The following is a 13,934-nucleotide window of genomic DNA, read 5'->3' as shown; positions in this document are numbered from 1 at the left end:
TGTTATTGCGTAACAGGTCGGCTGGAACCTTCCTCGCCACGGTTCCTTCTGGGTTGGGGGTTGTGGTCCCTTTCGTGGCGCCGACCCCTTGCCTCCAGCTCCAAGTCCATTACCAATCTGCGCAACCGCTCCAGCTCCCGGTCTCTATCATCAGGTTGCCGATGTGCTGAGACGTTTGAAATCGTCCGGTGCGTTTGGTCCGATCCTTCTAACAATCCGGACCCTTCCTCTCCTCTTGAATGCTCCCTATCCTCCAGCCGCTTCTGCCTTCTCTCCCTCCACGTCGATCCCCGGGAAGATCCTGCGGAATTGCTCGGAACGTGCCCTCTTGAACGCTCCTCAGACATCTTCTTTGCTTGAGTCTCACTCGAACCACAGCTTCGTAGGATGGCCCCACGGTGGGCGCCAATTGTAAGAACCAAGTACAAGAACTCTGGGCCTTAGATCCCTTGGGCTCACAATTTATTTGTAGTGGGTTTAAGGATTTCCTACAATGGGTCGTTCTCGGCAGAGAGACTCAAAGCAACACTCAGCTGAAAAGCTCTCTCTTTGACTCCTTTCTCTCAATTTTTCTCAACCCCTTCTTCTCCCAACTTTCCTCTATTTATAGCCAAGGTTAGTGGGGAGACCATGATTATGTTCATCGTTAGTGCTATTGAAGGTCCAGTATTATCTGGTTAAAGTGGCTGTTTTAGGTGAGAGGGCGGTGCAGCATTTATGATCTTGGAACTTGGCTCCATTTTCACCGATTGTGTTCGGCGACTCACGTTCCCGTGCATATCATGACCTTCCTGGGTATTGACTCATGCGCTCTACCGGGAAATGTTAACCGGTCAACCTCGGGAGCTTAATAACCAAAACTTGTTTTTGGCCCTAAGGCAATTTTAAGAAGGGCATAAGGTAACGGGAACTATCTGCTGGGCCTGCGCCCAAGGCTGGTATGGGCTTGGGCCCGGGGCCTAGATGGGTCTGGGCCCAAGGCCTGTATGGGCTTTGGGAGTTCGGTGCCGTACAGTAACAAATTCAAAATATGAAACATCGTAGAAAGCAATTATAAAACTTTATGTATTTCAATTTTTTTTTTTTTTTTGGTGATGTTGATATATTTAAGTTCTCTTTTATTTAAAATTTTGTATAATTTATATTTCTTATTGACCTCTCTTAAAAATAATCCTAGAGTCGCCACTGGTTAAGCCTAGGATAGTATTGACCAAAAATCACACTTTATGAAACAAAATGTCCTTAGTTGGAATATCCCTCTCCTTTCACCTTAGGGCTTAGGCCAATCACTCATACAATGACACAAATATATACATTTAAAGAATAAAAAAGAATTCTCCTAAGCTTCTGTCATGTTCTGGTGCAGGCAAAGCAGCCAAGCAAGTAAATGTTCCTATCCCTGAAGGTTTTACGACTAATCCAAAAGAAAACTTTGATCCAACTGCAGCTAGGAGTAATGATGGGAGCTGCCTGTACGCATTCTAGACCTTTTCTAGGTATCGGCCAAAGGAGAAATTTTTTCTAAGAATGTTATATAACCGACAATAATGTTACCATGTTTGAATGTATTGGTATCCTCTAATTTGTTTTATAATGTGTACTGTTTTCAATCTTAATAGGTGCCTTCTTACCACCAGTTTTTTAGTGCATTTGGATGCTTGTTCTACCTACGGTTTTCCTCTATAGTCTGGCAAAATTTGCCAAATAGTACAATTCCTACAAAATTTCAGCCGGACAGCACACGTTCAAACTTATTTAGTTAGTTGGACTCTTTTTGGAAGTTGATTATACCAAACTCGACTTCCAGGCAAAATTAGCGCCCCCACCGCAAATATTTAAGCTGACGTGGATTAAAATAATGAAAAACACCCACCTGGAAGTTGAGTATATAGTACTCGACTTCTATTGAAAGCCGAGTCTAGGGAACTCGACTTCAAGCTTAGGTTAAAAAAAATTTCATGGTGTAAAAAGGGCAATCCGAGTATAGTATAATTGAGTTTAGTCTCTCCCCTACGCCATTCCTTCTCTTCGATAACCTTCTCTCTCTCTACGGTGTCCTTCTCTGTCCATCGTTTTCCGACTCAATCGGCAGGTTTGTTCTCTCTCTGTCTCTTCGGTGTCCCTCGCCGTTCCTTCTCTTTATTTATTGGCTGAAATGAAATGGGTTTTGATTTGCTTTTTAGGTTTAGTGATTTGGAGATTTGGGTTTCATTTGTTTGTTTTTCTTTCTCTTCATTTGTTCGTTCTCTCTCCATCATTTTATTTGTTTTTTGTTTCGGGCATTGCTCCTGTTGCTGTATAGTTCTTGATCATTGCCAAATTATATAAAGTTAAATCACGGTATGTTTTTTTTTTTTTTTTTTAATGTGCATTTTAAAGTTGCTTATGAACTTTTGGATGTTTGTTTGGTAGTGGGATTAGATTTGAAATATGTTTCCATTTTCTTCTGAATGTAAATAATATTTACTCAGTTTGGTCTTGCTTATTTTTCAATGTCATATCCTCTGAGAATGTTAGCACTTTGCTTAGTTTATTAGTTGAATACTAGTGGAAATGGTCTTTAAACTTTGGCATTCGCTCGGTCTCAAGCCGATAAGTGATGCATATGCTTTATTTTCAAGAGATCTTGATTGCCTCAACAGTCCAACGAAAACTTCCTTGCTCTCCATGTCATTGTTTTCCTCACATAGCTTAAAGAAGGCAGACACATTAACTGGCTTTGGCCTCCAACTCCATGATCCATAAAAGCTTCTTTCCAGCAGGATAAAGCCTCAGAAATCCTCCTTTCTCCAATATGTTCCACTTAGTGTACATTGTAGCCATTGTGCTGAATGTAGTCCAATTGGGATTTATGGTCCTGTCCAGTTTCATCTGTTCAAATACTTGTTCCATATTTTCTGCAGATCCTTGTAATCCACGAGATGATAACCAGATATTATAGGAATATATATCTAGTTTTATATTTTTCTCAGTCATTTCTGAGATCATCAAGTCAACTTTATCAAACTCCTTGAGATTCATATAGAGTCATCATCACATTGAAAGGAAGTGAGTGCATGGCATAACCTTTACTACTCATTTTTTCAAGTAAAGATTCTGCCTTTCCTCTCATTTTGGCTCTCCCATAAGCATTGAGAAGAGCCCCATATATCCTCCTGTCTTTCAACCTATCTGGTAGCTCCAGGAAGTAATCTTCAGCTCTAGAAATTCCATGAACCTTGCCAATTAGATCTAATTGAATTGCAGCATCAATAGCTGCTACTCTAAACCTCTCTCCTCTGTTGTTCATCCAATCATAAACCTGTAAAGTGCATAAAATTTCAAACCTAATAATAATGCAAGCCAAGGCTTTTCATCCAAATGAATAAATATAAAAAGTAAAAAATGGTTAATCAATGAAAGAATTATAGAGCTATAACCCAATACATCAGTTTATGATGAAATCTATAGTGCCAAAATGCTAATTAGAATGGAAATACCCTTGAGCTTCCAATTAACAGATTATTACAAAAGGTCATGTTTAATTACACAGAATGGACTATTTTGTTCATGATAACTTCAGCATCTACCATTCATTATAACCCCATATTCACGATATGCTTACCATCTGTCCCAAGAAATTTATGCCCTCATTAATAAAGAAGATCTTGTGAACAGAAAAAAGAGGATCAAGAACATATGTAAATTTAATCAAATCATTCTTGTAGGCTCCCTGGCCAATTTTGGTAAATTTTCTTTGGTCACAATTTTTTGGAAAGTAAATCATATAACAAAACCAAGTAAACCTTTCTGAGCTGCTTATGCACCTAAAAGTAAAACAATCTACTTAACATTTTGGGCCTTGGAACACATTTTTGGTTGTAAAATACCAAAAAAAACTCATCTAGCTAAGAGGAAGAAAGTAACTACTTTTATACAACTTTTGGTATTGATTTTGATTTTTCTTCATTTTTCATATTTCATGAGTCATAATTGAACTAAATATATTTCTCAACCCCATCAGATACCTTAGTTGTTTTGATAGCATTAGCCATGAGCAAAATATGCATAACTTATTCACATAGACTGTACCTGTAGTGACCATAAGCCATAACTGAGATAGGAAACTGGGTAGCGCCAAAACGGCTTGGGAACATCAGACTGCAAGCGGAAGAACTCGGAGGTCATCATGAATATTCCCTGCATAAACAACCAATAATGATGATGATGACAACTATGGCATGCTTAAGATGATGGAAATAAGACTTGTCTTAAGTATATGTTCTTACAATAATTCCTGCCCCTGTAATAATTCCCATGAGGAAATTTGGAACCAAACACTACAAAAAAAAATGTTTATTGCAACGAAAAAAACTATTGCAATAACATTAGAGTCATTGCAATAGTTGATACAAGATGTTGCAATAAAATTTGAGGTAATAGGTTTATGCAACAAAATTTTTTGTTGCAATAAACTCCAAATATTTTAATAATAACTTTGATGCGATGATATATATATAGTTACAATAAACAATTTACTATTTTGAAAATCTTGTAAGTATAGGCTATTACTTCACAAAACTTTTTGTAATAGATTGCAAATAATTGAACAAAATAAATCAGATTAAATTACTATAATGATATCTTCATTGTAATAGGTAATTAATTCATTTTGTCACTGCGATTGACTATGAAATAATTGATACCAAGTTATTGCAATGATATATTCATTACAGTTACGTGTTTGTCATTGCAATAGATTGTAAAAGGATTAATATCAAATTATTACAATGGTAACTTTGATGCAATAAGCTATTAATTCAAAATTTTCGTTGCAATAGATTGCAAAAACAATTGGTATCAATTTATTGCAACGATTCTTTCATTTTAAGTTATTGCAACAATTTTTTCTAATATATTAAAGCTTCTATTGCAGCTGAAAATTATAAGTTATTGCAACTTATTATTGTTGATGCAATAATTTAACACTTTTAAGTTACTATTGCAACAATTTTAACTTGTAGATGCAATATTTTGTCTAAAATTACTATATACATATTTTGTTGTATTAACACTTGACGTAATAGATATTTTTTTGTTGTAGTGAAAGAAGCTACAACCATCATGAGGCTCTCTATAACAGAAATGCAGGCATAAATGTTAAGGTAGTAGTAGACATAATGAGAAAATTCCGGCCAGAATTTCACCATGTAGTATGTAATAGTCCCAATGGAGATTGCAATAGCAACCAAGAATGGAAATGAAGAAAGGAAGTTGGATAGAATATATACTGCTACTCCATAATACCCATTAAGCCTCTCTCGGTAAAAAATCTTTTTCAAGGGGGGAAAAAATCATGAGGTTAAAATGAGAGGATAGAAAGTCCTCAGTAGACATTTTTTCCATATAATTTCATGAATGAGGTTGTTTACCTTCGTCTCTTCAATGAAGGATGGAAAGCCTCCTATTGACATAAATGTCATAAACCCTGTTACAAAACCACCACAGGCTCCTCTAGCCAAGATTGCTGAGTAGCCAATGCCAACATCAAAATAGATAGTACCACCACATATAGATACAACAATATAGATTATTATCCTCAACCAGTAATATCCCACATCTCTAGACATGTTCACAGTTGATCTCCGTGTCAATGTTAAAAGTTGTTTCCACCAGCTTGCTTGACTGGACCTTTTTGTTTCAAATGCAAGTCCTTCCTGCAAACATTAATTCATTCATATTTGCTATAAACAATAACAAACATATATATCTGACATCACTCAATAACAGCTTCACGTTTGGTATATAATTGTGTTTGTATATCAAACATATTAGTACAAATTTCTTTTTTACATGTTCTGGTGACATTTGTGTACTGTGGATCTTAATAAGCAACATGCAGAAATCATCACTGGAATAAAAATGTATATCTAGGTTGAAATTCTTACAATGGTTGATATTTCTCGAATCCTAGTTTTTGCCCTTTTTGCATATGTTGACCTCCTGTACTTCTCAGAAATCCTTGCAAACTTTTTGATTGTTTAGTTTAGAATTTTTATTACTTATGAAAGGAGAGTACAATTTTGTTATGACACTAACCAATATTGCACATTTAATCTCTCTATTCAATGTCACTAACCAATATTGCACATTACACAAACCTATTATTTATAGTTGATACGACACAAACTTTTTGCAGCATGATGATAGATCCTGGACCCATTGATCGTAGTGTATTGACAGAACAAGTTAAACATCGATTTGAGTTACTGTGGAACCCTGGGGGACAGGTAATTGTATGAGTTTTCTTGTACTATGCATTCATGTCACAACTCTAATTAGCCATAAAATACTAAATATTTGCATAAGACTTTTATCTATTGTTATAATATTTGCAAGATCCTCCTGGCACACTAGATTATCGAAGTTGCCATGAAGAATTGGCACTTTGAGTTCCTATGGTAGATGATCGTGTCCTTGCCATTGTGAGGTTGCTTGGTCTAGAGGGTCTGCACTTGGTCCCATCCATACAGCTTGACCATGCATTGATCACTGCATTTGTAAAGCGATGGTGCCTAGAGACCCATACATTCCACCTACCACATGGTGAGATGACAATTACATTGCAAGATGTGGAAGTTATCATGGGGTTGCTCATCGAGGGTGAGGCAATGGTTGAGCCCAGTAAAAGAACTTGGACAGATGTGTGTGTTGAAATGCTTGGAATTCAAATTCCAAATGACCCTCAAACTGTGCTAAGAGGTCAAAGGATTCTGATACCCGCACTTGTCGAAAGAATCAGACAACCACTGCCTCTAGATGCCAATGAGATTCAAGTTCATCAGTACACTCGCTGCTATATACTAGCCCTACTAGGGGATATGGTATTTCTTGATAAATCCAGAGATAGGGTCCATCTTATGTGGTTAGAGTTCATGCAGAACCTTTGTAATCCATGCAAGTATAGTTGGGATAGTGCAACCTTATCATGGTTGTACAAACAGCTGTGCTTGTGCAATGCAGTCTTACCATGGTTGTACCACATCCCATATCGCGGTCCGCAGGCAAGATAAAAACCATCCCCAACTGGCCCCCGTCTCATCATCCACAACCGCAAAGGTAAGCGGAAAAATCTCATTATTAGCATCAGTAGCCATTGTAATCAACAACTTTCCTTTATATTTTCCCTAAAGATGAGTTTCGTCAATACTAATTACTGGCCTACAATATGCGAATCTAGCAATGGAAGGTGCAAAAGCCCAGAACACATACTTGAATATAATAGTACCTGGTATGTTCCCGTTGATCGACTGAAAAGACACTTGTGTACCCTGATTGCTATCCTTATATGCCAACAACAACTTTTGCAACTTTTGATACGACACTTCCCAATTCCCGTGTATGTTTGCAATAGCCTTTTGTTTCGCATCCCATATCTTGTAGTACGATATGTCGTGCTTAAACCTTTCCTTCATCAGATTTTGGAGATCCTTTATTTTGCTGGTGTGATCTACAAGTACATATGTATGAAGTTCTTTGGCAAGAAAATTGGAATCCATCATTCTGCCATCTTTGTTCACCCCAACTGACGGACAAGTGTGAGAACCGCTGTATATTGTGACGGCCCATAACCCGTTAAGCTTCTGTTGCGAGAATGCTCGGACTTTCCATGCACATGACTCATTCTAGCACTTCACACACAATCTTTGCTGGTTGGACCGCTCAGTTATATAATTCTTGTTGTTATCCATAGAGTAAATTATTAATACTTGTCTCACTGCCTCTTTATTAGGGAAAATCAACCCTTTGCTAAAATTCATTCCCCGCACCCAACTTGATGAAAATGGTATCTCAACATTTGAAGGATCAACTATATTATCCCAATTATTTGCATGGAATGACGGGCCATGAGCTTCATATGTACGGACTGCAAGCTGCAAACCTATACCATCGCCCATATCATCTTGAAACTCTATAGCATCATCATCATGATCATCCACGACATCATCATGGACATTGTCAACATTTTCATAGTTTATAGTATTCTCGTGAAAGTCATCTCTCCCAATCATCTCTTCATACTCATCTCTACCATGATCAACATCATCTTCGTCTTCGTCTTCCCTCCCTAGAGATTGAATACACTCTTGTTGATAACTAGATCTGCAAACCTCCATTGGAGTTGGTGTCTCTTGGCATGGTGGTGTATAACCCCTAACTGTGGTGCACGGGGTAAAAGTCGGATAACTATTCGCATGTAATGATTGAAATTCTTCCCTACCACCACCCTCCAATGTTGTTTGTTGCACATCTTCACCGCCAACTTCTATACGAGGCTCCACATTTATATACAACTCGGCAACTTTTAACTGGGTGTAGAGTTTATTCGGTCAAACATAATCTTAATATGCTTGTCTCCTTTTATTTCAATAGGCGTGAAGACAATACGGTCATTGAACACTGCATGAGGAGCACGATATATAATTTTTATGTCATGCAACCGACGGTCCAAATCCAGCTCTTTTATAATTTTCTTTTTCAACTTCTTCAAATTGATCTCCCGTCCTTTTTTTAGCTGAATAATCTCTATCTTTTTACCAGACCCTTCATATGTCACTCCATAAGTCACATCACTGCAGGGCTCCCCACCATAATATAGATATAAATCAATTGAACTCATTACAAGCCTATAAGTCAAATAAGTTTACTAAAAGTTAGTTACGAATATAACACCTCTATTTGATATGAACTACAAAATATTACCTCAAGGCAAATATAAAGATAACATTGTATAGTCCACAAAACAATTATAAACAAATTTTTAAACTCAAACAAATTTGTACATGGTCGTTAACCTTAAAAAATTAAAATTCGTTACACCTTACAACTAACAAACCATTACACATTACAACACTTTGCAAATAAATAACATGTTACCGATTAAAAAATTTGTACATGTTACACATTGCAACTAACAACCCATTACAAAGCACAAATAACAAATGCAAAAAACAATAATAATAATGATAATAAATTACAATTACATACAACTCATTACTCATCAACAATATAAAAGTGGTATGTGTATATATATATATATATATATATCTATCAAATGAAAAAGTGAGTATATATATTAGCCAGGTCTAACCAAAAAAAAAAAAAAAAATGATTTGAACATTACAACAAACAAACCATTACACATTACAAATAAATAACATGTTACACATTAAAAAATTTGTACATGTTACACATTGCAACTAACAACCCATTACAAAGCACAAATAACAAATGCAAAAAACAATAATAATAATGATAATAAATTACTATTACAAACAACACATTACTCATCAACAATATAAAAGTGGTATGTGTATATATATATCTACCAAATGTAAAAGGATTGAATATATATAGCCAGGTCTAACAAATTTTTTTTTTTTTAAAAAAGGTTTGAATATTTACCTTTGAAGAAGAAGAAAAGCTTTAATTTGTAGAATGATCAATGTGATTTGTAGAAGAAGAAATGCTTTTTAATTTGTAGATCAATGTGTGTGAAAGGTGTTTTGGCGTGGGAGAGAGTTGTGAGAAGTGAGAGTTTAAGTGGAAAGTGAGAGTTGAGTGTATAAGTAATCTGAGACAGGGTGGTTGTAAAATTTATTGGAACTCGAGTTTGATAGACTCGAGTTCCATTTAAATAAATTTTTACCGTGCTCGCATAATTGAGATAGGTGGGGTAGGTGGGGAAATTTACTGGAAGTCGAGTACACTATACTCGACTTTCAGTGGAAGCCGAGTTCAGTAAACTCGACTTTCAATAGTTTACTGTGAAGATCCTGGAGTGGTAAAATTTTTACTGCACTTGGAAGTCGAGTATACTATACTCGACTTTCATGGAAGTTGAGTATAGTAAACTCGACTTCCAAGTGGGTTTTTTTCATTATTTTAATCCACGTCAGCTTAAATATTTGCGGTGGGGGGCGCTGATTTTGCCTGGAAGTCGAGTTTGATAAAATAGACTTTCAAAAAGAGTCTAACTAACTAAATAAGTTTGAATGCGTGCTATCTGGCTGAAAAATTTCAGAATTTGTACTGTTTGGCAAATTTTGCCCTATAGTCCTTTGCATCTTAAAAAATTTTTAGGTTTGAGTGTAGTATGTAGATTACTCAAATTTTTGTTCTTTCATCGTACGAAAGTGGATTTGTGTCCACATGTTGCATGTTTATACCATATATTCTTAGATCTGCCTTCGCAATTGATACCAAAATTTAATATAAACCATAAATCCATTTCAAATAGAGAATATTATTTTTTGTATAGGACCTTAAATCAACAAAGTGTATAACTTTTGCATTCCTTTACTTGTAACCACTTGTTTTGATAATAGTGGATTCTTGAGAGTGGTGACATTAAAATTACCTGGTGGGGTTTTTGCCACATAGGTTTTCCCCATTCGTAAACAAATCATCGTGTCAATTTATTTTCCACTACATATTTAGTGTAATTGGTGATTTGTTTGTGCTACCACACATCTTGCATGTTAATTTGATTAATTAATAAACTTGACTAATTAATCAATTAATTCATCACAATGGGTCAATATATTCTTGGCCTATCAAGATTATAAATATGAATCAAGCTAGCCTTAATTACTATTATTTGGACGGCAATTGTTGGATGTCTTCAACCACAAAGAGTATACCAATTAATGAAAGTCTTTGTCAAATTATTTGTGTTATATTTTATATTATACTAATCTATATCATGCGTTTGATTTTTAATTTTCATTTCGAATATTGGTTATTATAAGAAAAGAAAAGAAAAAAATGAAAAAAGATATGTGACATGTTGTACATGTAATTAGTGGAGTATAAAGTGAAATACTTGTATTGTGGTATTAAGACTTTTTTTTTTTTTCCATTTTAAATGGACCTATTTCATAATTTTTGTTCAATATTACAAATTTAAATATGTATATGATGTGACGATTTGTATATTTTCAAATTCAATAAAAATAAAAATTTAATAATAAAATAGACTCTATCTTTGAAAGAAAATGGAGTGGATGGAAAATTTATATTTCATGAATTCTTATGTGAAATTAAATCACGTACGTATGTTGGAATACACCACTACATTACATAGCGATCTTCTCTCCTTTCTTATTCATTGAAGGAAAAAGATGCATCATAGCAATTAGACATTTCCCCACACTAATTGACCAAAGTAAAAAAAAACATTTCCACACTGACCCACGTACCAAACTTGGCAATCAGTGTGGGCAATAGGGTTAATTGATAGGTCATACAATTATTTTTTCACACTTATTAGTTATTGGCTATACACATTATTTATTTCACACGTTTTTAGTAAATGAGCGTTACACATGTATTATCTATTATATGTTTTAAATGTGAACATCAATCCTGAAATTATGAATGTTTTGTGCAAAGTATGTAACAACAAGTGTAAAAATAACATTTTCCTTAATATATGATGATCCTAAGTTTCCTTTACCTCAAAAAGCTCATTCTTTTTCACTCCTATGGCAGGGAAAAAAAAATTAGGCGTATTTACCTATTAGTCCACCTTTGATATCTAAGCATGTGAAATTGGTTGTGGATTTAGGTGTATTTTTATAGGCATACTAAAAGTCATTATGTATTTGGAGTATGCATAGTTGATGTATGCATAGTTGATGTATTTTTATGTATTTACCTATTGGTTGTGGATTTAGGTGTATTTTTATAGGCAACTAAAAGTCATTATGTATTTGGACAGTGGCAGTGATATTTTTATAAGCAACTAAAAGTCATTATGTATTTGGACAGTGGCGGTGATGCAGTGGTGACTCTAGAAATTTTTTTTAAGGTGATCACTAAGAAATTTAAATTATATGCAAAATTTAATAAATTGATAACTTGAACATTTATACAAAATTTGAATGATTAGCGATTTTTATCTTTTTGTTTTATAATAGGCTTTTTGTTGAATAATTTGTTCACTTGTGTTGTTTTGTCTTGTCTTGTCTTGTTTTTGTTTGGTTTATGCTTGTTGTTATCTAGGCTAATATTTATTATTTTTATTTATAAATGGGATTATTGAGAGGCAAATTTAATTTTAGAGTTATGTTATTTCTACAACATTTTTACAATAAAATTTATGCAAAAAACTGTTATTGGTAGGTAAAAAAATAATATCAGTATTGGACAAAAAAATAATATTAGTGTTACATCTACAACATTTTTAGTACAAATTTTAGGTGACAAATAGTTATTAGTTCTAATTTAAACTCACCACTGAATTATATTTTGTTTCTTTAGTAACAGTTATTAACAATCTATCACTTAGGATTTATTGCAAAGATGTTGTGAAAATGTCGTGGATATAGCATTTTTCATAAATTAAGGATATTACATTAATTAGAAAGTCATTATTGCATTGATAATAAGAGGATCATGACATCCATCATATATTATAAGGCTAACAAAGAAGGAATGATAAGTATTCCAACTGAGTAAGAATAATGTGCAAGATATATATATGCAAAGGAATAAGAAACCAGCTACTATGTATGCCGACAGCCAACGTGTGGGGTTTGAGATTACTCATATTAAGTGGCGGAAAAAAAAAAGCTATAAAAAGTCTCATTCTTGGGAAAAGAAAAAAAGGAATCTTTTTTTTTAATATTTATTTATTGAAATGATAGAAGTATATTTATAATAAAAGACGAATACACATTCAAATGTGAGGTCGTACAAAAATAGTCAAGTGAACAAAGTTTCTCTCTAAACTAGTTTGGGGAGAAACTCGTCAAACTTCTCATATAGTTTTATATTGAATATATTTTTATATTGAGTGTAAATTTTGAAAATCTAACCGTTAAATTGCATGTTCTTATTATATCCTTCATTCTTGCAAATTTCAAGAAGATCAAAGATTAATTGCTATGTTATCAATTAAATGTTAAAATTTCAAGTTTTTATGACCTCAAATTGTGTATAAAAAATAAGTTTATTGATTGAATAGTAAATAATATCCGATTTGAACAAAATTTAATATACATGTTAAGAACATAAGAAACATGAAATTCAACAATTAGATTTTCAAAATTCACACTCAAAGAAAAGATATATGAGAAGTTTGAAGAGTTTCTCTAGTTTGGAGAAAAACTTTGTTCCAACCAAACACAGTAGCATGCAACCCGAGAAACAAAAGAAAGAAAAGAGAAAAACAAAAAAGTATAAAAAAAAGACCCTCTAAAAAGTCATTGAGTTTGGCAGGCTAAGGATAATCATATTAGTAAACCTTCTCATGTCCTTCTATGTCACAATGAAACAAGGGAAGAACCTCGAACACATGCATACATAGGACACAACTATTTTCTACTAAGCATAGCGCTTAATATAATCAAGGGGATCACATGTATAGAGATGAACACATGCACTACCTAGTACCTACCTACCATTGATAATTTGAAAGTTTTAAGGAAGGGTAAGGTTAATGTATATCTTTAGGGCATACATTAACCATTCATTTTGGAAAATTTTTTATAAAGAATTGAAAAAACTGTCAAAACAGTTAATTACTTTTTCATTTTTTCATATTTTTTTTTTTCTAAAATGGTTTACTAATGTATGCCCTAAGGACACACATTACTCTTTAAGAAAAACAAGAAAGACAAAAACAAAAAGATGCAACTTGACGATCTCTCAAACATTTCCTTTGTGGAAAAAGACTCGTTAACTTAATGTACATGTTGACCATGACATTAAAAAAAAAAAAAAAAAAAAGTGCATATCATGAGTGGAATTAGGAATCTTCTGTAAAAGAATATTTGAGGCTTTCCATAAATATATAAATAGCTGAGGTCTGTTTGGAATCCACTTATTTTGTTGAAACTGAAAATTTTTTACTGAAAATTTTTTACTGAAAGTATAGTAGATAAATGTAA

At 33.9% G+C, this 13,934-nt stretch overlaps 1 pseudogene; it reads right to left on the bottom strand.

Annotated features, from left to right (window-relative positions):
• Positions 1-2,525: 2,525 nt before the first annotated feature.
• On the bottom strand, positions 2,526-5,453 carry LOC126696600 (pentatricopeptide repeat-containing protein At1g02150-like; annotated as a pseudogene).
• Positions 5,454-13,934: the final 8,481 nt, after the last annotated feature.

This window comes from Quercus robur, chromosome 8, assembly GCF_932294415.1.
Source record: "Quercus robur chromosome 8, dhQueRobu3.1, whole genome shotgun sequence".
Taxonomy (NCBI): Eukaryota; Viridiplantae; Streptophyta; class Magnoliopsida; order Fagales; family Fagaceae; genus Quercus; species Quercus robur.
This window is presented reverse-complemented; position numbering and strand designations above follow the sequence as displayed.